Source organism: Vulpes vulpes, chromosome X (assembly GCF_048418805.1).
Source record: "Vulpes vulpes isolate BD-2025 chromosome X, VulVul3, whole genome shotgun sequence".
Taxonomy (NCBI): Eukaryota; Metazoa; Chordata; class Mammalia; order Carnivora; family Canidae; genus Vulpes; species Vulpes vulpes.
The window spans coordinates 85,411,525-85,434,344 of record NC_132796.1 but is presented as its reverse complement, the minus strand read 5'-3'; the positions used below and the strand labels follow the sequence as shown (position 1 = coordinate 85,434,344).

The window sequence follows — 22,820 nt, the reverse complement described above, 5'->3', positions numbered from 1 at the left end:
GTAATCTTACTGGAAGCCAAGGAGCACAGGCTGGCTAGACCATTGCAGATAAGAAGTGTGGGCAACAGACATTAATCCAGTGATTCCAGAAGATGATATAGCTCTCAATTGATTAATTTGAAAAGGGTATTGACACCCTAGTGTACCTAACAAGATAGGCTAAGTTTAGAGTACTGTGGAGCCTATAAATCAGGTTTTTAAAAAGAATTTATTTATTTGTTTGTTTATTTATTGTAAGAGAATGAGAGAGAAAATGAGCAGGGGAAGGGGCAGAGGGAGAGAGAGAAGCAGACTCCCCACTGAACAGCCCAGATGCAGGGCTCCATCCCAGATCATGACCTGAGCCAAAGGCAGGTGCTTAACCCACTGAACCACCCAGGTACCCCCGTAAACCAGAATTTAAGAGGATCAGAATAAAACAGTTCTAAATATTGCATTGCTTTTCTTTTCAAGGCCTAGTTAAATATGACATACAGTGGTTCCCTTCAAACATAGGGAATACACAATGCTTAGTCATGTTCTTTAGGATCTTCCATTGTTCCTATTTGTGCTTTGAATGTACTTAGGCCCTTATTTGCTGATGAGAGCTAAAGTGAAATATCTGAAAATTGGAGAGTCTAGTTCAAAGCATGGCATGAAAGGGGGCTTTCCAAAACTGGTTGATGCCCAAGCGTCCATGAAGCCTTAGACTCCATATCAGTGTAAACCTACTTTAGTCAAGGAGACATAAGGAAACACATGGAGTGGAGGCAGGTATTTGCATATTCATCAGGATATACCTCTTACCTTTTATATTGACCTCAGTGAAGACGACTAGTCAGTTCTATTAGAATTGGAACATCTAATACTGGGCAGGATGCATTTTAGGTACTCCTCTTGGAAAACCATTTGGCAACATTGATCAAAAAATGAAAGTATATGAGAATTTTGGTTCATTCTGTTGCTTCTCTGAAAATAGGGGAGAATTATATTCACATATAAATGAGCAAAGGAGTGCATCCAAGAGAGTGTCTTTCACCCAGGATTTGTAGAATTGAGAAGTAGAAAGGGACCAAAAGGTCCCTCTGGAGGTAGAGTGGGATGTCCTGTTATTCATCCATGAGAGGGAATATACACTGCCTACCATAAAAAGAATGAGAATGTGGTCCTTGTGGGCCTGAACTCTTGGGAGAAGTGTGTTCTCTCTTGAGGGGAGAAAAGCAGAAAGGTTCCTGCAGGGTCAAAGTTTGGTGAGTCTCCTTTAATATAAAACCAGAACAAAATACCTGGGTGGAGACGGGTAAACCTCTATGTCAGTGCACGTGTAGACTGACATAAAAACAGACATCTTACCTTCCACCTAAACCGTTGTTTGCTATCCTGCATGGGACAGTCTTTTGAGGATGAAAAGGATAACCTAAGATTGTGACTTGCCTTTCTTTGGGGGTCTATGGCATGCAGTAGAGGCTCTTTAAAATTTTGCTTGATTTTCTCAATTGATTTAAAAGATTTCTAACAGCCTTCAGTCGCATCAGGCCTCTGGAGCAATACATTAATTTGTAGACCAAGAGACCCCCCCCCAAGAAAAGGAAACATGATTTGGCTGGATATACCTAGCCAAAATGAATATAGGCCAGATACAAGGACAGGTGTCTTTAGAATACCACATAGCTCTTGGGTTGAGAGACACTGCCCTCCACCCATATCCTCCACAGATCAAGCATGTCTCTCTAAGATAGGAACAAGGCACATACTGCTGGGAACACAGCAATTCATTTTATACTTCAGCTGTTGTGATAGTCTGCTTCCAGAATAACCTCTGGGGTAGCTCATGCTCTTTGCCTAGCTTTTACCTGCTTCTGGGAGCAAGTTTCCATGTTCAACTCTTCCCTCCACACACGATCCTTGATTTCACCCCTCCTGGAAGAGTGTGGAAACCCACTCCCTGCCCCTTCATTTTATACTTCTGGCCTTATGTAAGCATAGCCTATTGGTGTTGAACAATCTTTTGCTTAGTTCCCAGTGCCGGGTTCTGACTGACATGGTTTGACTGGTTCCTAGACCAGGATGGTCTCAGTGCACCCCTCTGGCCATGTATAGAACATGGACCCTTACAAGAAATCCCAGGAGAGTCCCCAAACAAGAGGACCCAGGTCATATGCCCATACACTGAAAGGGAGGTTGAGGAATAGGTTGCATTTGAGCTGTGACGTTTCCAACAAGTAGTGCAGAAAACAGACCTGGATCCCTTCATTCTGGAGGACGATGTTCCTTTCAGTATACTGATCCTGTTCTGTTTCATCCCATACCTACAACCTTTCTCATATGGGACAAGGAGGGCTTTCTGGGATACTTTGGGGCCTAAGACCCAGATTCTCTTTGTAGAGGGAGCCAAAGTAATCAAAACACAGCTCTAACTCAAACCTGCAGTGTACCTGCCTTACTCTTCCTTGTCTGGGTCTAGTACCAAATAATCAGGAAATTTTCCATCCTGTCTACAAGATGCTACCCCCATTGAGGGATGGCAGTTGAGCCTGGAGCCTCTGGTCCTGGGTTCCCCAGGGCCCTGAAACCCTAGGGGCCTCACTGCCTGAGCTTGTTATTGCACCAAGGGCAAGAATCCACAGGCCAGATTCCCTGGAATTGGAACTTCAGCTCTTTGTTTCTTAACAAGGCAGCAGCCAAGGCCACGCCCCCACTGCCTGGGGAGGCCTGCATCCCCTACTTGATGGTTGAGTCTGTCTCTATCCACCCTGTGTCAATTCTCCACTGATCCTGGGGGTGTTTTGGGTCTGGCCCAGAGAATCTTTTGGGTGCCACACTCCTACCCTTCATCCCCTCACAAGCCTTCCTCAGAAGACCCGAAGGTGCTGAAGGCTTTGCTTAAAAAGTATCTGCTTGATGGAACTGTTGCTCCAGAAATGCCATCCCTGCTTGCTTGTGAGGTTTCTGCCTCTGCCCTTTAAGGATCAAAAAAGGTGCCTGAGGACACTGAAGCCCCCAAATGGGGTTGACTGTCCTGTGGTATTGTGGGAAGTGGTATCTCATATATTTGGACTTCTTGATGGCAATGAGAATATACCTATAGTAACATCTGAAAGAATACATACATCTGTGGATTCATCCTACATCTCTCTTAAGAGTTTTAAATGTGGATATCCTGGCAACTGGGACCCTCTTTTCTTGGCACACTTTTGTATGGATACCCATATGGTTCTAGGGCAGAATCCTTGCTTTCTGAGGACATTGATTCCATAACAATAGCTGACACCAGGACCTGGATTTCACGCCTTCTCCTTGAGTTATTGGCTCCTTTTTGCATTCACCCAGCTACTTCATCCAGCTTAAGGGCTCAGGAGTAGGCCATTGTGGAGGAAGTGACAGGGGCCCTGTTATGTTAGAAGACAGGGAGGTAGATTGCCCATGCTCACCTCCGGGAGCCTCAGTCACTCTACCACAGAGTGCCCCAGGTGAGTTGTGGGGGTTGGGGGTAAGAGTGGTGGAGTCCATAGGACAGACGGAGAGCCCAGTGGCTTCATCCACACAGTCAGATGACCTGAGTGAGGACCATTGTTCAGCAGCCCCTCCTGGGAAGTTGTCTTTGAGAGTGTCTTTATAGTCTATCCTTAAACACCCACTCAATCATTCAGCATTCACTTTTTCATTAATAATAGACACACAGATATGTTTATGTGTCACATATGTGTATACATATATATATATAAATTTCCCCTCTTTTTTCCCCCCCATAACTGCTTTGGAGATGCCACATTGGATAGAAATTTTGCCCAGAGAAGAGCCCTTAGCATTGCATGGTGACGGCTCCCAAGGGGTGTCTCTGCCTTTGAACTCCCTACCTGCGGTGGCAACCACATGAAATTTTTCCTCATGTATGCTGCAGGGATTGCATGCAAATGAAAACTAACAGACACAGAGGGCATGCTACATTCCGTTCTCTGACCCCACACATCCTGCATAGTACTCCATACACTCTTTCATATTTGGCTGCTCCCAGCATATATAAGTATCCTGGTCTTGGCACATCTGTGCAGAGTAAATGTCCTGACCTGCTTGATCCTCTCCATTTCTTTTTTCATAGCTACCCAGTGTAGGGTACCTTCATCTCTGCCAAGGGGCTTAGAACATAGCTCATTTTACTTGTCCCTTCTCTTCAGACAGTGGGTTTCTCTTTTCTTCCTTTCTCCTTCTGTCTTCAACCAACATACTGAGTCATGGTTACTGAAATATGGGTGTGTGTGACCAGGATACATACTTTTGCGTCAGTGTCTATGCAGAAGAAAGAGGCTGGTAAATCATAACTTGCCACATCTTTAAAAGAAAATGTCCACATCCCAGGAAAGTAAATGTGGTGAATATCTCAGTGCAGCCAGAGAGGAGATACCTGGTACCTCTTTGAGTCAGATGAGCTGCTTCTCAGTAGAGGGTCTGTCGCTCAATTCCAGAGAAGGTTGCAGGCCTGACAAGGTACCTATTGATATCCTTCCATGGTCATTCAGGGCCAGAACTGAGGGGGAAAGCTATAAGTATAAATGCCAAGGTGATGGCTGTGGCTCAGGAAAGAGATCATGGGAGATATCTTCAGGTTTCACCTGGTACATTCTACATGAGCTGCTTTCTGAAACCCCTGAATGAAAATCCTTAGAATTTTTGAAGGATGAGTGAAGTTGATGTGCACATCATGCTGTATTCAGAAGTTTTGGTTGACCCCAGAGGTGTTAGGAATACTGACCTGAACTAGGGGTGGTGGAAGGGGAGGAGGGCAGGGGGTGGGGGTGAATGGGTGATGGGCACTGAGGGGGGCACTTGACGGGATGAGCACTGGGTGTTATTCTGTATGTTGGTAAATTGAACACCAATAAAAAATAAATTTATTTAAAAAACTAAACTAAACTAAAAAAAAAAAATACTGACCTGAAACACTGAAGGTGGACTAAGTGGGATGCATACAAAACCCTGTTACGCAGCACTATGGTGGTCCCATAACAAGCTCTCTCTCTCTCTCTCACTGCAGGGGAGACAGAATGAAAGGAAAGAAAGAAGTGAAAATGAAGAGGCCAGTGCTGATGTTCTGGGTGAGTGAGTGCTCTATTTTCTTCTTTTTCCTTTAACAAGAGAGTTCATTTTACTGCAGGAAGAACACAGATTGTGGTATTATTTCAGCAAAGTTCAAGAAGGAAAGAATCCCTAGGCAGATTCTTAATACCAGGACTCTTGTGTACTGTACCAGAATTTCACCTGTGGTAGAAAAGGCTCTCAAGGCAGTTCGTGATTGTGGAACAGGAAAAAGGAGATGCTTGCATGCGAATCTACAGACAATCAAAGATTAACGAAGGCCAAAGATGAGGTGGATTGCCATCTCACAAGCAGCATACGAAGCGATCCATGCTAAAATATGCGTACCACCATTGACTCCTGAATCCTAGAGAAACACCTGGGACACAGACAAATAAACTTTGAAACCTTCCATCCTCTAGTGACATATGCGCAACTTATGATTGACAACATAAACAGAGCCCATGGATTTGCACAAAGCCATCCATTTCCACAAATCACCATGTAACCACCCTAGTCAAAGGGACCTGAATGAGGGAGCCCTGGTGGAATGTGCCAGAAAGGGAAATTATCAGCTTGGGGTAACTGTGGCTCAAAGCTCAAGATCGCACCACTATATCTCCTGATGTGTCCTATAACCATCAGTCAGTATTAACCAAACATAGGAGGTTAATCAGCATCCATGTTGCTCCATACCATACCATACAATCCAATCCCAAAGTAGGCTCACAGATAAAGGAGGGAAGGAAGAAAAGCTCAACTCTGGTAATACTAGACAAGTGCTCCCCTAAAGCGAAAGCGGCCCAGACACAGGAGCCGCCATGTTGGAGCCCGGGTGGCCAGCGCTTGGCCTTTTTTCTTCGGCAAAGGGCGGAGGGAGAGGCCCTGGGGGAAGGGCCGGTTGGCATTGCTGGTGCAACACTGCCATCAAGCGGAACGCGTTGGCGATCCCCTGAGCCGCCGCCCGGCGGCTTCCAGGGGACGACTGGCCCCGGGGTGAAGTCCGAGTGTCCCGGCGGGACAGAAGGGGCCATTGGCAATCGCGAGGCGCCCGGCCCTTTTGGCAGGCGCTCCACGCTGGTCCGTTGATGACCAGCTCTGGAGCAAGCGTTGGCATTGGGACGCAGAGGCAGGATTCAGGCAGCCGTTCCTTGACTGTCCTTGTTGCCCTGAGGGCTGTGGTGGGACATTGGAGAAGGTGGCCCAGAAAGGGAAACGGGGCTAGCTCAGAGGCCTGGCCCGGGGCGGGACGGGGGTGTGGTGGCGGTGGCGGTGGTGGCGGTGGTGGCGGTGGCGGTGGTGGCGGGAGCGGCGGCAGCTTGGCCTCTACTTGGCTGAGAGAAATGGGGACACTGGGACCAGGCCTCCGCCAGAGAGGGGAAAGCCGCGCGCGGGACGTGGCAGTGCCGCTTCCCAGTAACCGTGTCAGGCAACAGCCTCTTGGTGGGCCCAGGCCGGGTTTGGGCAGGGGGCGCGGGGGGGGGGCGGCGGCGGAGGAGGAGGAGGAGGAGGAGGAGGAGGAGGAAGGGGGGGAGGCCCGCTGGTGCTGCTGCTGCCCCCACCAGGGGCCCGTCCCTCCGTCCCTCTGGGACTCTCTGCTCCTCCTGGTGAGCTCCGCCACCACCTCCTCCCCCGCCCCTACCCCACCGCCGCCTCCCAAAACCGCCTCACGCTCAAGGCCCCCCCCTTGACACCGGGTGGCCCGGCTCCACACCCGTTCCCCTTCCCGCGATCCGGACAGGGGACCCTGATGTCCCCCGCCTCCGTCCGCACCAGCAGTGGCGGCAGCCCTCCAGGATCCCGTGCGGGTCGTAGGCGGGGCTGCAGGGGGCTGGCGGCCAAAGGCCCCACGGATCCTGCTCTAGCTCCCGGGAGAAGGGGCACGCGGCCACGGGCCCGGCGCCCCCTGGCCCGGCCCGGGTGGCTGCGTCACCCCGCTCCAGTCCGGCCCAGACGTGCCTTGGGGCTTCCCGGGCCCGACCGGCCAGGCCCCCAGGCCCCCGGACCTGGGACCTCCCTCGCGCTCCATCCCGTCCGTCCGTCCGTCCCCGGACTCCCTCCACGTCACTCCCGGGGCCCCTCCACGCGGGACAGAGAGCATGGCGCCGGGCTCCCGGATCCCCCCCCTCCGAGGACTTTCCGCTTGATGGCAGTATTGCACCGCGAATGCCAGCCCGCCCTTCCCCCAGGGCCTCTCCCTCCGCCCTCTGCCAGAAGAAAAAAAGGCCACGCCAGAGGACTCGGGAGCCAAGCCCGTGTCCGTGTCCGCTGTCCCTCGCCCCAACATGGCGGGCGGGCGGCTCTCCTGTCAAGGGCCGGGGTGAGGGTGGAGGGGTGGCGGGTGGCGGGTTCGGCCGCGGGCCAACGGGCCCGCGCGGGCGAGCGAGCCAGCGAGCAAGCAAGCAAGCAAGCAAGCACCCCGGCTTCTGAGGCTCCCGGGAGCGGAGCCCCGTCCCCTGGGCTGGGGGGCCCAGCTCCGTTTGCCCCCGTGGGCCAATAGTCAGGCACGCATCTGCCAGTCCAGTGCCCCGAAGGAGGCTCCCGCTCTGGATCACGCGGACCGACCTCCGTGGAGGCCCCGGCTGTCCCGGTAGCCCACACACGGGTGGAAGAAGGTCCGGGATGGGTCGTGCCTTCCCGTCCACACGCGTCCACGAGCAGGCCCCGAGCGTCCGCGGGTGTCTCCCCGCGCCGCCGTCGCCGCGTGCCAGAGGCAGCGTGTTGCCCCTTCTCCTCACACCAGTCAGCTTCCCGGAAGGCCCCTTAGTTAGTGGGGGGCGGGGGTGGCACGAGGGGCCGTGCACGCTGTCCCCTTCCTTGGTCAAACCTGGCCCCGGGGCACCGAGGAGGCGGCCTGCATCTCCTGACCCCGGTCTCCCTCCGAGCTCCCCCCACCACCACCCCCCGCCGACGCCTGAGATCCAGGCGGTGTCCACGCGCCCTTTGGGTCCCGGCGCCCACAGCGGCACCCGCGGAGCTCGGGCACCTGCCCAGGGGCGAGGAACCGGGTCTCCCTGGCCCCGAGCCCGAGACCGAGGAGCAGGGAGGACTTCGCTGGCCTACTCTTGCTTGACAAGCCGGGTGGGCAAGGTGGGCGGCGTTGCGCTGACTCTGCGGGATGAGAGGTCCTGCAGGGCCGAGCGGTCCCCGGGCAGGGTACCCCCGCAGCCTCTGTCACCGGTCCCGCCCTGGGGTGCCGTGCGGCCCGTGCCCGGACTCTGATTGGCGAGCCGGGCGCGACGCCCAGCCCGACGCCGCCGAGCTAGGGGACGCCCGCGTGACCCTCCCTTGGCGCGGCCCCGTGTCCCCGCCATCGACCGTCGGGGCGGTAGACTCGTGTGGGAGCCGGACCCTTCCTTGCCCGGGCGGCGCGTGCCCCCTTCGGGGTCCTCGGTGGCTCCCGCCTGCTTGTGGAGGGTGTTCGGACCTGGGCTTCGTGGTCAGAAGGGAAGCCCCAGGGAGGCCGGTAGGCCTCGGGGAACGGACACTGGGTGGGGGGGTGGCGTGCGAACTGTCAGCCGGCTTGGAGGCCCGGGCAGTCAAGGGCGTCCGCGATGGCCCTTTGGAGCTGAGGCCCGCCCAGGCCTTCCTTGCAGGGGTCAGGAGAGGCTCACTGAGGGCGAGGGGGGGGCGGGGGGGGGGCGGGCGACGGCGACCCGAGACGGGCAGTGGAGGCCCGTCACCCTCACGCTCGGGCCGACCACCCGCCGCTTCTAGCTCCCGGATCCCGTGGGCCCCGGAGGCGGACGGGCCGACAAGAGTTGCCTGGACCCGTGCTTCGGACTTTGCCCGTGCGGCCTGCCTGCCTTGGGGGAAACGTGTCTCTTTGCGGGGCCTCTTGGCTCCAGGTTGAAAGATCACGCCCCCCCGCCGCACCCCCCCCCCCCCCCCCCCCGAGCGTCTTCTTGCTCCGTGTACCGCCGGCCCCAGCTCTGGGGACGTGAGTGGGATGTGTGTCCAGTAGGACGTCGTTCAGCCAGGCTTCCAGAACCGAAACGTGGGAAGCGCCACCAGAGGGACCCTGTGGAGGTGTTGGGGGGTGGGGGTCGTGTTGTATGCCACAGATGGGACCGGGACATCCCTCCCTGCCCTAGGAAGCATGAGGTCGTGGGCCTCTTGGGAGAAGCGGCCTCTCCCGTTTGCCAAAGGGCAGAAAGCAAAAGTGTTCCCCGAGGGTTGACGTTGGAGGAGCCTCGAGCCATTCGGGAGCGTGGAGAGGGTTCCGCGTGCATGACGTGCATGACGGGAGCACCGTCACACCCTTGGGCAGGGAATCGGGGTCGAGACCGACGCCTGTCGTCCACCCATACGGGTGCTTGGTGTGGGGTGTGTGGGCCACCTCCTGAGGTTTTGAGGAGGGTGACCTCCACGTGTGATCTCCCAGTGTTTGGGGTTGGTGGGGGTGGTGCGGGGAGAGTGAGCGTATCTGCCTGGAATATGTGTGTTCGCGTGAGTGAGCGTGAGCGCCTGTGAGTGAGAGACCGTGTGACCGTGTGCGGCGGGGGTGGCGGGGCGTCTGTGGTTCTCCTGGCTTCTACTGGGGCCCTGGCACAAGAGGCGGGTTGTCAGGGTGCACCTGTGATAGGGCCCTGAGGTGTTCTCCGTAGGATCTGGGCCGATTGATGGGCAAGAAGGGCAAAGAGCAGCAGCGTCCGGCGTGTGCTGGCCTGAGCCCGCTAGGCCGCGACGGGCACGGGTCCCCGGGACCCCGGGACCCCGGGCACACGTGGGTGTGTTTCCCCCTCGCTGGGCTTCCTCCCCTCCCTTGGGAGCTGTCCAGAGGGCGCGCCTGCACCGGGCACGGGGCCGCTTTGGCGTCTGTGCTGCGGCTCCGGGCCGCCCTCCACACTGACCCGAGTGGGCCTGGATCCACGCCTCAATTCCCGTGGCGGTTGGGGGCGGGGCGCATCACGGGCGAAGGGCCGAGGTCCTCGGGACCCCTCCGTCCCCTGGCCGCGGGACGTGGACCTCACTGTCGACCCCACGGCCAGAGCCGACCTTTGGGTCCGGGTCCGGCCGCTGGAGGCCTGAGGGGTCGGGCCGGCCTCTCGGGGAGTCCTGATCCCGGGATCGGGCGCCCGCTGAGCCGGGGCCGGGCCGGGCCGGGCCTGGCAGGGCCGGGCAGGGCTCTGGCCCCACCACCAGACCGGTGTGTCTCCCGAGGGCCCCCGGAGGCCTGCGGGGGTCCTGAGGGCGGCTGGCGCCTCGCAGGATCCCGTGGCCGCCGCCGCCGGAGGCCCACGGCGGGCCCGGCCGGGCCCCGCCCGACCGTTGTGATCCCCAAAGCCGGCCGAGGGCACCGAGGCTCCGCTGGGCTCCGCTCCAGGGGGCCTCAGATGCCTCAGAAGCCTAGGAAGCCTCAGAAGCCTTAGGCGCGCTCCCCTAAAGCGAAAGCGGCCCAGCCACGGGAGCCGCCATGTTGGAGCCCGGGTGGCCAGCGCTTGGCCTTTTTTCTTCGGCAAAGGGCGGAGGGAGAGGCCCTGGGGGAAGGGCCGGTTGGCATTGCTGGTGCAACACTGCCATCAAGCGGAACGCGTTGGCGATCCCCTGAGCCGCCGCCCGGCGGCTTCCAGGGGACGACTGGCCCCGGGGTGAAGTCCGAGTGTCCCGGCGGGACAGAAGGGGCCATTGGCAATCGCGAGGCGCCCGGCCCTTTTGGCAGGCGCTCCACGCTGGTCCGTTGATGACCAGCTCTGGAGCAAGCGTTGGCATTGGGACGCAGAGGCAGGATTCAGGCAGCCGTTCCTTGACTGTCCTTGTTGCCCTGAGGGCTGTGGTGGGACGTTGGAGAAGGTGGCCCAGAAAGGGAAACGGGGCTAGCTCAGAGGCCTGGCCCGGGGCGGGACGGGGGTGTGGTGGCGGTGGCGGTGGTGGCGGTGGTGGCGGTGGCGGTGGTGGCGGGAGCGGCGGCAGCTTGGCCTCTACTTGGCTGAGAGAAATGGGGACACTGGGACCAGGCCTCCGCCAGAGAGGGGAAAGCCGCGCGCGGGACGTGGCAGTGCCGCTTCCCAGTAACCGTGTCAGGCAACAGCCTCTTGGTGGGCCCAGGCCGGGTTTGGGCAGGGGGCGCGGGGGGGGCGGAGGAGGAGGAGGAGGAGGAGGAGGAGGAGGAGGAGGAGGAAGGGGGGGAGGCCCGCTGGTGCTGCTGCTGCCCCCACCAGGGGCCCGTCCCTCCGTCCCTCTGGGACTCTCTGCTCCTCCTGGTGAGCTCCGCCACCACCTCCTCCCCCGCCCCTACCCCACCGCCGCCTCCCAAAACCGCCTCACGCTCAAGGCCCCCCCCTTGACACCGGGTGGCCCGGCTCCACACCCGTTCCCCTTCCCGCGATCCGGACACGGGGACCCTGATGTCCCCCGCCTCCGTCCGCACCAGCAGTGGCGGCAGCCCTCCAGGTTCCCGTGCGGGTCGTAGGCGGGGCTGCAGGGGGCTGGCGGCCAAAGGCCCCACGGATCCTGCTCTAGCTCCCGGGAGAAGGGGCACGCGGCCACGGGCCCGGCGCCCCCTGGCCCGGCCCGGGTGGCTGCGTCACCCCGCTCCAGTCCGGCCCAGACGTGGCTTGGGGCTTCCCGGGCCCGACCGGCCAGGCCCCCAGGCCCCCGGACCTGGGACCTCCCTCGCGCTCCATCCCGTCCGTCCGTCCGTCCGTCCCCGGACTCCCTCCACGTCACTCCCGGGGCCCCTCCACGCGGGACAGAGAGCATGGCGCCGGGCTCCCGGATCCCCCCCCCTCCGAGGACTTTCCGCTTGATGGCAGTATTGCACCGCGAATGCCAGCCCGCCCTTCCCCCAGGGCCTCTCCCTCCGCCCTCTGCCAGAAGAAAAAAAGGCCACGCCAGAGGACTCGGGAGCCAAGCCCGTGTCCGTGTCCGCTGTCCCTCGCCCCAACATGGCGGGCGGGCGGCTCTCCTGTCAAGGGCCGGGGTGAGGGTGGAGGGGTGGCGGGTGGCGGGTTCGGCCGCGGGCCAACGGGCCCGCGCGGGCGAGCGAGCCAGCGAGCAAGCAAGCAAGCAAGCAAGCAAGCACCCCGGCTTCTGAGGCTCCCGGGAGCGGAGCCCCGTCCCCTGGGCTGGGGGGCCCAGCTCCGTTTGCCCCCGTGGGCCAATAGTCAGGCACGCATCTGCCAGTCCAGTGCCCCGAAGGAGGCTCCCGCTCTGGATCACGCGGACCGACCTCCGTGGAGGCCCCGGCTGTCCCGGTAGCCCACACACGGGTGGAAGAAGGTCCGGGATGGGTCGTGCCTTCCCGTCCACACGCGTCCACGAGCAGGCCCCGAGCGTCCGCGGGTGTCTCCCCGCGCCGCCGTCGCCGCGTGCCAGAGGCAGCGTGTTGCCCCTTCTCCTCACACCAGTCAGCTTCCCGGAAGGCCCCTTAGTTAGTGGGGGGCGGGGGTGGCACGAGGGGCCGTGCACGCTGTCCCCTTCCTTGGTCAAACCTGGCCCCGGGGCACCGAGGAGGCGGCCTGCATCTCCTGACCCCGGTCTCCCTCCGAGCTCCCCCTACCACCACCCCCCGCCGACGCCTGAGATCCAGGCGGTGTCCACGCGCCCTTTGGGTCCCGGCGCCCACAGCGGCACCCGCGGAGCTCGGGCACCTGCCCAGGGGCGAGGAACCGGGTCTCCCTGGCCCCGAGCCCGAGACCGAGGAGCAGGGAGGACTTCGCTGGCCTACTCTTGCTTGACAAGCCGGGTGGGCAAGGTGGGCGGCGTTGCGCTGACTCTGCGGGATGAGAGGTCCTGCAGGGCCGAGCGGTCCCCGGGCAGGGTACCCCCGCAGCCTCTGTCACCGGTCCCGCCCTGGGGTGCCGTGCGGCCCGTGCCCGGACTCTGATTGGCGAGCCGGGCGCGACGCCCAGCCCGACGCCGCCGAGCTAGGGGACGCCCGCGTGACCCTCCCTTGGCGCGGCCCCGTGTCCCCGCCATCGACCGTCGGGGCGGTAGACTCGTGTGGGAGCCGGACCCTTCCTTGCCCGGGCGGCGCGTGCCCCCTTCGGGGTCCTCGGTGGCTCCCGCCTGCTTGTGGAGGGTGTTCGGACCTGGGCTTCGTGGTCAGAAGGGAAGCCCCAGGGAGGCCGGTAGGCCTCGGGGAACGGACACTGGGTGGGGGGGGTGGCGTGCGAACTGTCAGCCGGCTTGGAGGCCCGGGCAGTCAAGGGCGTCCGCGATGGCCCTTTGGAGCTGAGGCCCGCCCAGGCCTTCCTTGCAGGGGTCAGGAGAGGCTCACTGAGGGCGAGGGGGGGGCGGGGGGGGGCGGGCGACGGCGACCCGAGACGGGCAGTGGAGGCCCGTCACCCTCACGCTCGGGCCGACCACCCGCCGCTTCTAGCTCCCGGATCCCGTGGGCCCCGGAGGCGGACGGGCCGACAAGAGTTGCCTGGACCCGTGCTTCGGACTTTGCCCGTGCGGCCTGCCTGCCTTGGGGGAAACGTGTCTCTTTGCGGGGCCTCTTGGCTCCAGGTTGAAAGATCACGCCCCCCCGCCGCACCCCCCCCCCCCCCCCCCCCGAGCGTCTTCTTGCTCCGTGTACCGCCGGCCCCAGCTCTGGGGACGTGAGTGGGATGTGTGTCCAGTAGGACGTCGTTCAGCCAGGCTTCCAGAACCGAAACGTGGGAAGCGCCACCAGAGGGACCCTGTGGAGGTGTTGGGGGGTGGGGGTCGTGTTGTATGCCACAGATGGGACCGGGACATCCCTCCCTGCCCTAGGAAGCATGAGGTCGTGGGCCTCTTGGGAGAAGCGGCCTCTCCCGTTTGCCAAAGGGCAGAAAGCAAAAGTGTTCCCCGAGGGTTGACGTTGGAGGAGCCTCGAGCCATTCGGGAGCGTGGAGAGGGTTCCGCGTGCATGACGTGCATGACGGGAGCACCGTCACACCCTTGGGCAGGGAATCGGGGTCGAGACCGACGCCTGTCGTCCACCCATACGGGTGCTTGGTGTGGGGTGTGTGGGCCACCTCCTGAGGTTTTGAGGAGGGTGACCTCCACGTGTGATCTCCCAGTGTTTGGGGTTGGTGGGGGTGGTGCGGGGAGAGTGAGCGTATCTGCCTGGAATATGTGTGTTCGCGTGAGTGAGCGTGAGCGCCTGTGAGTGAGAGACCGTGTGACCGTGTGCGGCGGGGGTGGCGGGGCGTCTGTGGTTCTCCTGGCTTCTACTGGGGCCCTGGCACAAGAGGCGGGTTGTCAGGGTGCACCTGTGATAGGGCCCTGAGGTGTTCTCCGTAGGATCTGGGCCGATTGATGGGCAAGAAGGGCAAAGAGCAGCAGCGTCCGGCGTGTGCTGGCCTGAGCCCGCTAGGCCGCGACGGGCACGGGTCCCCGGGACCCCGGGACCCCGGGCACACGTGGGTGTGTTTCCCCCTCGCTGGGCTTCCTCCCCTCCCTTGGGAGCTGTCCAGAGGGCGCGCCTGCACCGGGCACGGGGCCGCTTTGGCGTCTGTGCTGCGGCTCCGGGCCGCCCTCCACACTGACCCGAGTGGGCCTGGATCCACGCCTCAATTCCCGTGGCGGTTGGGGGCGGGGCGCATCACGGGCGAAGGGCCGAGGTCCTCGGGACCCCTCCGTCCCCTGGCCGCGGGACGTGGACCTCACTGTCGACCCCACGGCCAGAGCCGACCTTTGGGTCCGGGTCCGGCCGCTGGAGGCCTGAGGGGTCGGGCCGGCCTCTCGGGGAGTCCTGATCCCGGGATCGGGCGCCCGCTGAGCCGGGGCCGGGCCGGGCCGGGCCTGGCAGGGCCGGGCAGGGCTCTGGCCCCACCACCAGACCGGTGTGTCTCCCGAGGGCCCCCGGAGGCCTGCGGGGGTCCTGAGGGCGGCTGGCGCCTCGCAGGATCCCGTGGCCGCCGCCGCCGGAGGCCCACGGCGGGCCCGGCCGGGCCCCGCCCGACCGTTGTGATCCCCAAAGCCGGCCGAGGGCACCGAGGCTCCGCTGGGCTCCGCTCCAGGGGGCCTCAGATGCCTCAGAAGCCTAGGAAGCCTCAGAAGCCTTAGGCGCGCTCCCCTAAAGCGAAAGCGGCCCAGCCACGGGAGCCGCCATGTTGGAGCCCGGGTGGCCAGCGCTTGGCCTTTTTTCTTCGGCAAAGGGCGGAGGGAGAGGCCCTGGGGGAAGGGCCGGTTGGCATTGCTGGTGCAACACTGCCATCAAGCGGAACGCGTTGGCGATCCCCTGAGCCGCCGCCCGGCGGCTTCCAGGGGACGACTGGCCCCGGGGTGAAGTCCGAGTGTCCCGGCGGGACAGAAGGGGCCATTGGCAATCGCGAGGCGCCCGGCCCTTTTGGCAGGCGCTCCACGCTGGTCCGTTGATGACCAGCTCTGGAGCAAGCGTTGGCATTGGGACGCAGAGGCAGGATTCAGGCAGCCGTTCCTTGACTGTCCTTGTTGCCCTGAGGGCTGTGGTGGGACGTTGGAGAAGGTGGCCCAGAAAGGGAAACGGGGCTAGCTCAGAGGCCTGGCCCGGGGCGGGACGGGGGTGTGGTGGCGGTGGCGGTGGTGGCGGTGGTGGCGGTGGCGGTGGCGGTGGTGGCGGGAGCGGCGGCAGCTTGGCCTCTACTTGGCTGAGAGAAATGGGGACACTGGGACCAGGCCTCCGCCAGAGAGGGGAAAGCCGCGCGCGGGACGTGGCAGTGCCGCTTCCCAGTAACCGTGTCAGGCAACAGCCTCTTGGTGGGCCCAGGCCGGGTTTGGGCAGGGGGCGCGGGGGGGGCGGAGGAGGAGGAGGAGGAGGAGGAGGAGGAGGAGGAGGAAGGGGGGGAGGCCCGCTGGTGCTGCTGCTGCCCCCACCAGGGGCCCGTCCCTCCGTCCCTCTGGGACTCTCTGCTCCTCCTGGTGAGCTCCGCCACCACCTCCTCCCCCGCCCCTACCCCACCGCCGCCTCCCAAAACCGCCTCACGCTCAAGGCCCCCCCCTTGACACCGGGTGGCCCGGCTCCACACCCGTTCCCCTTCCCGCGATCCGGACACGGGGACCCTGATGTCCCCCGCCTCCGTCCGCACCAGCAGTGGCGGCAGCCCTCCAGGTTCCCGTGCGGGTCGTAGGCGGGGCTGCAGGGGGCTGGCGGCCAAAGGCCCCACGGATCCTGCTCTAGCTCCCGGGAGAAGGGGCACGCGGCCACGGGCCCGGCGCCCCCTGGCCCGGCCCGGGTGGCTGCGTCACCCCGCTCCAGTCCGGCCCAGACGTGGCTTGGGGCTTCCCGGGCCCGACCGGCCAGGCCCCCAGGCCCCCGGACCTGGGACCTCCCTCGCGCTCCATCCCGTCCGTCCGTCCGTCCGTCCCCGGACTCCCTCCACGTCACTCCCGGGGCCCCTCCACGCGGGACAGAGAGCATGGCGCCGGGCTCCCGGATCCCCCCCCCTCCGAGGACTTTCCGCTTGATGGCAGTATTGCACCGCGAATGCCAGCCCGCCCTTCCCCCAGGGCCTCTCCCTCCGCCCTCTGCCAGAAGAAAAAAAGGCCACGCCAGAGGACTCGGGAGCCAAGCCCGTGTCCGTGTCCGCTGTCCCTCGCCCCAACATGGCGGGCGGGCGGCTCTCCTGTCAAGGGCCGGGGTGAGGGTGGAGGGGTGGCGGGTGGCGGGTTCGGCCGCGGGCCAACGGGCCCGCGCGGGCGAGCGAGCCAGCGAGCAAGCAAGCAAGCAAGCAAGCAAGCACCCCGGCTTCTGAGGCTCCCGGGAGCGGAGCCCCGTCCCCTGGGCTGGGGGGCCCAGCTCCGTTTGCCCCCGTGGGCCAATAGTCAGGCACGCATCTGCCAGTCCAGTGCCCCGAAGGAGGCTCCCGCTCTGGATCACGCGGACCGACCTCCGTGGAGGCCCCGGCTGTCCCGGTAGCCCACACACGGGTGGAAGAAGGTCCGGGATGGGTCGTGCCTTCCCGTCCACACGCGTCCACGAGCAGGCCCCGAGCGTCCGCGGGTGTCTCCCCGCGCCGCCGTCGCCGCGTGCCAGAGGCAGCGTGTTGCCCCTTCTCCTCACACCAGTCAGCTTCCCGGAAGGCCCCTTAGTTAGTGGGGGGCGGGGGTGGCACGAGGGGCCGTGCACGCTGTCCCCTTCCTTGGTCAAACCTGGCCCCGGGGCACCGAGGAGGCGGCCTGCATCTCCTGACCCCGGTCTCCCTCCGAGCTCCCCCTACCACCACCCCCCGCCGACGCCTGAGATCCAGGCGGTGTCCACGCGCCCTTTGGGTCCCGGCGCCCACAGCGGCACCCGCGGAGCTCGGGCACCTGCCCAGGGGCGAGGAACCGGGTCTCCCTGGCCCCGAGCCCGAGACCGAGGAGCAGGGAGGACTTCGCTGGCCTACTCTTGCTTGACAAGCCGGGTGGGCAAGGTGGGCGGCGTTGCGCTGACTCTGCGGGATGAGAGGTCCTGCAGGGCCGAGCGGTCCCCGGGCAGGGTACCCCCGCAGCCTCTGTCACCGGTCCCGCCCTGGGGTGCCGTGCGGCCCGTGCCCGGACTCTGATTGGCGAGCCGGGCGCGACGCCCAGCCCGACGCCGCCGAGCTAGGGGACGCCCGCGTGACCCTCCCTTGGCGCGGCCCCGTGTCCCCGCCATCGACCGTCGGGGCGGTAGACTCGTGTGGGAGCCGGACCCTTCCTTGCCCGGGCGGCGCGTGCCCCCTTCGGGGTCCTCGGTGGCTCCCGCCTGCTTGTGGAGGGTGTTCGGACCTGGGCTTCGTGGTCAGAAGGGAAGCCCCAGGGAGGCCGGTAGGCCTCGGGGAACGGACACTGGGTGGGGGGGGTGGCGTGCGAACTGTCAGCCGGCTTGGAGGCCCGGGCAGTCAAGGGCGTCCGCGATGGCCCTTTGGAGCTGAGGCCCGCCCAGGCCTTCCTTGCAGGGGTCAGGAGAGGCTCACTGAGGGCGAGGGGGGGGCGGGGGGGGGGCGGGCGACGGCGACCCGAGACGGGCAGTGGAGGCCCGTCACCCTCACGCTCGGGCCGACCACCCGCCGCTTCTAGCTCCCGGATCCCGTGGGCCCCGGAGGCGGACGGGCCGACAAGAGTTGCCTGGACCCGTGCTTCGGACTTTGCCCGTGCGGCCTGCCTGCCTTGGGGGAAACGTGTCTCTTTGCGGGGCCTCTTGGCTCCAGGTTGAAAGATCACGCCCCCCCGCCGCACCCCCCCCCCCCCCCCCCCCCGAGCGTCTTCTTGCTCCGTGTACCGCCGGCCCCAGCTCTGGGGACGTGAGTGGGATGTGTGTCCAGTAGGACGTCGTTCAGCCAGGCTTCCAGAACCGAAACGTGGGAAGCGCCACCAGAGGGACCCTGTGGAGGTGTTGGGGGGTGGGGGTCGTGTTGTATGCCACAGATGGGACCGGGACATCCCTCCCTGCCCTAGGAAGCATGAGGTCGTGGGCCTCTTGGGAGAAGCGGCCTCTCCCGTTTGCCAAAGGGCAGAAAGCAAAAGTGTTCCCCGAGGGTTGACGTTGGAGGAGCCTCGAGCCATTCGGGAGCGTGGAGAGGGTTCCGCGTGCATGACGTGCATGACGGGAGCACCGTCACACCCTTGGGCAGGGAATCGGGGTCGAGACCGACGCCTGTCGTCCACCCATACGGGTGCTTGGTGTGGGGTGTGTGGGCCACCTCCTGAGGTTTTGAGGAGGGTGACCTCCACGTGTGATCTCCCAGTGTTTGGGGTTGGTGGGGGTGGTGCGGGGAGAGTGAGCGTATCTGCCTGGAATATGTGTGTTCGCGTGAGTGAGCGTGAGCGCCTGTGAGTGAGAGACCGTGTGACCGTGTGCGGCGGGGGTGGCGGGGCGTCTGTGGTTCTCCTGGCTTCTACTGGGGCCCTGGCACAAGAGGCGGGTTGTCAGGGTGCACCTGTGATAGGGCCCTGAGGTGTTCTCCGTAGGATCTGGGCCGATTGATGGGCAAGAAGGGCAAAGAGCAGCAGCGTCCGGCGTGTGCTGGCCTGAGCCCGCTAGGCCGCGACGGGCACGGGTCCCCGGGACCCCGGGACCCCGGGCACACGTGGGTGTGTTTCCCCCTCGCTGGGCTTCCTCCCCTCCCTTGGGAGCTGTCCAGAGGGCGCGCCTGCACCGGGCACGGGGCCGCTTTGGCGTCTGTGCTGCGGCTCCGGGCCGCCCTCCACACTGACCCGAGTGGGCCTGGATCCACGCCTCAATTCCCGTGGCGGTTGGGGGCGGGGCGCATCACGGGCGAAGGGCCGAGGTCCTCGGGACCCCTCCGTCCCCTGGCCGCGGGACGTGGACCTCACTGTCGACCCCACGGCCAGAGCCGACCTTTGGGTCCGGGTCCGGCCGCTGGAGGCCTGAGGGGTCGGGCCGGCCTCTCGGGGAGTCCTGATCCCGGGATCGGGCGCCCGCTGAGCCGGGGCCGGGCCTGGCAGGGCCGGGCAGGGCTCTGGCCCCACCACCAGACCGGTGTGTCTCCCGAGGGCCCCCGGAGGCCTGCGGGGGTCCTGAGGGCGGCTGGCGCCTCGCAGGATCCCGTGGCCGCCGCCGCCGGAGGCCCACGGCGGGCCCGGCCGGGCCCCGCCCGACCGTTGTGATCCCCAAAGCCGGCCGAGGGCACCGAGGCTCCGCTGGGCTCCGCTCCAGGGGGCCTCAGATGCCTCAGAAGCCTAGGAAGCCTCAGAAGCCTTAGGCGCGCTCCCCTAAAGCGAAAGCGGCCCAGCCACGGGAGCCGCCATGTTGGAGCCCGGGTGGCCAGCGCTTGGCCTTTTTTCTTCGGCAAAGGGCGGAGGGAGAGGCCCTGGGGGAAGGGCCGGTTGGCATTGCTGGTGCAACACTGCCATCAAGCGGAACGCGTTGGCGATCCCCTGAGCCGCCGCCCGGCGGCTTCCAGGGGACGACTGGCCCCGGGGTGAAGTCCGAGTGTCCCGGCGGGACAGAAGGGGCCATTGGCAATCGCGAGGCGCCCGGCCCTTTTGGCAGGCGCTCCACGCTGGTCCGTTGATGACCAGCTCTGGAGCAAGTGTTGGCATTGGGACGCAGAGGCAGGATTCAGGCAGCCGTTCCTTGACTGTCCTTGTTGCCCTGAGGGCTGTGGTGGGACGTTGGAGAAGGTGGCCCAGAAAGGGAAACGGGGCTAGCTCAGAGGCCTGGCCCGGGGCGGGACGGGGGTGTGGTGGCGGTGGCGGTGGTGGCGGTGGTGGCGGTGGCGGTGGTGGCGGGAGCGGCGGCAGCTTGGCCTCTACTTGGCTGAGAGAAATGGGGACACTGGGACCAGGCCTCCGCCAGAGAGGGGAAAGCCGCGCGCGGGACGTGGCAGTGCCGCTTCCCAGTAACCGTGTCAGGCAACAGCCTCTTGGTGGGCCCAGGCCGGGTTTGGGCAGGGGGCGCGGGGGGGGCGGAGGAGGAGGAGGAGGAGGAGGAGGAGGAGGAGGAGGAGGAGGAGGAGGAGGAAGGGGGGGAGGCCCGCTGGTGCTGCTGCTGCCCCCACCAGGGGCCCGTCCCTCCGTCCCTCTGGGACTCTCTGCTCCTCCTGGTGAGCTCCGCCACCACCTCCTCCCCCGCCCCTACCCCACCGCCGCCTCCCAAAACCGCCTCACGCTCAAGGCCCCCCCCTTGACACCGGGTGGCCCGGCTCCACACCCGTTCCCCTTCCCGCGATCCGGACACGGGGACCCTGATGTCCCCCGCCTCCGTCCGCACCAGCAGTGGCGGCAGCCCTCCAGGTTCCCGTGCGGGTCGTAGGCGGGGCTGCAGGGGGCTGGCGGCCAAAGGCCCCACGGATCCTGCTCTAGCTCCCGGGAGAAGGGGCACGCGGCCACGGGCCCGGCGCCCCCTGGCCCGGCCCGGGTGGCTGCGTCACCCCGCTCCAGTCCGGCCCAGACGTGGCTTGGGGCTTCCCGGGCCCGACCGGCCAGGCCCCCAGGCCCCCGGACCTGGGACCTCCCTCGCGCTCCATCCCGTCCGTCCGTCCGTCCGTCCCCGGACTCCCTCCACGTCACTCCCGGGGCCCCTCCACGCGGGACAGAGAGCATGGCGCCGGGCTCCCGGATCCCCCCCCCTCCGAGGACTTTCCGCTTGATGGCAGTATTGCACCGCGAATGCCAGCCCGCCCTTCCCCCAGGGCCTCTCCCTCCGCCCTCTGCCAGAAGAAAAAAAGGCCACGCCAGAGGACTCGGGAGCCAAGCCCGTGTCCGTGTCCGCTGTCCCTCGCCCCAACATGGCGGGCGGGCGGCTCTCCTGTCAAGGGCCGGGGTGAGGGTGGAGGGGTGGCGGGTGGCGGGTTCGGCCGCGGGCCAACGGGCCCGCGCGGGCGAGCGAGCCAGCGAGCAAGCAAGCAAGCAAGCAAGCACCCCGGCTTCTGAGGCTCCCGGGAGCGGAGCCCCGTCCCCTGGGCTGGGGGGCCCAGCTCCGTTTGCCCCCGTGGGCCAATAGTCAGGCACGCATCTGCCAGTCCAGTGCCCCGAAGGAGGCTCCCGCTCTGGATCACGCGGACCGACCTCCGTGGAGGCCCCGGCTGTCCCGGTAGCCCACACACGGGTGGAAGAAGGTCCGGGATGGGTCGTGCCTTCCCGTCCACACGCGTCCACGAGCAGGCCCCGAGCGTCCGCGGGTGTCTCCCCGCGCCGCCGTCGCCGCGTGCCAGAGGCAGCGTGTTGCCCCTTCTCCTCACACCAGTCAGCTTCCCGGAAGGCCCCTTAGTTAGTGGGGGGCGGGGGTGGCACGAGGGGCCGTGCACGCTGTCCCCTTCCTTGGTCAAACCTGGCCCCGGGGCACCGAGGAGGCGGCCTGCATCTCCTGACCCCGGTCTCCCTCCGAGCTCCCCCTACCACCACCCCCCGCCGACGCCTGAGATCCAGGCGGTGTCCACGCGCCCTTTGGGTCCCGGCGCCCACAGCGGCACCCGCGGAGCTCGGGCACCTGCCCAGGGGCGAGGAACCGGGTCTCCCTGGCCCCGAGCCCGAGACCGAGGAGCAGGGAGGACTTCGCTGGCCTACTCTTGCTTGACAAGCCGGGTGGGCAAGGTGGGCGGCGTTGCGCTGACTCTGCGGGATGAGAGGTCCTGCAGGGCCGAGCGGTCCCCGGGCAGGGTACCCCCGCAGCCTCTGTCACCGGTCCCGCCCTGGGGTGCCGTGCGGCCCGTGCCCGGACTCTGATTGGCGAGCCGGGCGCGACGCCCAGCCCGACGCCGCCGAGCTAGGGGACGCCCGCGTGACCCTCCCTTGGCGCGGCCCCGTGTCCCCGCCATCGACCGTCGGGGCGGTAGACTCGTGTGGGAGCCGGACCCTTCCTTGCCCGGGCGGCGCGTGCCCCCTTCGGGGTCCTCGGTGGCTCCCGCCTGCTTGTGGAGGGTGTTCGGACCTGGGCTTCGTGGTCAGAAGGGAAGCCCCAGGGAGGCCGGTAGGCCTCGGGGAACGGACACTGGGTGGGGGGGGTGGCGTGCGAACTGTCAGCCGGCTTGGAGGCCCGGGCAGTCAAGGGCGTCCGCGATGGCCCTTTGGAGCTGAGGCCCGCCCAGGCCTTCCTTGCAGGGGTCAGGAGAGGCTCACTGAGGGCGAGGGGGGGGGCGGGGGGGGGGCGGGCGACGGCGACCCGAGACGGGCAGTGGAGGCCCGTCACCCTCACGCTCGGGCCGACCACCCGCCGCTTCTAGCTCCCGGATCCCGTGGGCCCCGGAGGCGGACGGGCCGACAAGAGTTGCCTGGACCCGTGCTTCGGACTTTGCCCGTGCGGCCTGCCTGCCTTGGGGGAAACGTGTCTCTTTGCGGGGCCTCTTGGCTCCAGGTTGAAAGATCACGCCCCCCCGCCGCACCCCCCCCCCCCCCCCCCCCCGAGCGTCTTCTTGCTCCGTGTACCGCCGGCCCCAGCTCTGGGGACGTGA

The 22,820-nt window shown here is 64.7% G+C and overlaps 1 long non-coding RNA gene across 3 annotated transcripts in view; it reads left to right on the top strand.

Moving 5' to 3' along the window:
- LOC140596077 (uncharacterized) overlaps positions 1–22,820 on the top strand; it is a 114,956-nt gene that overhangs the window by 9,100 nt on the left and 83,036 nt on the right. For all 3 annotated transcript variants that reach the window (XR_011998111.1, XR_011998110.1, XR_011998109.1), the window contains exon 3: positions 5,012–5,072. This is a non-coding gene — a long non-coding RNA (uncharacterized lncRNA). The remainder of the gene's footprint in view (positions 1–5,011; positions 5,073–22,820) is intronic.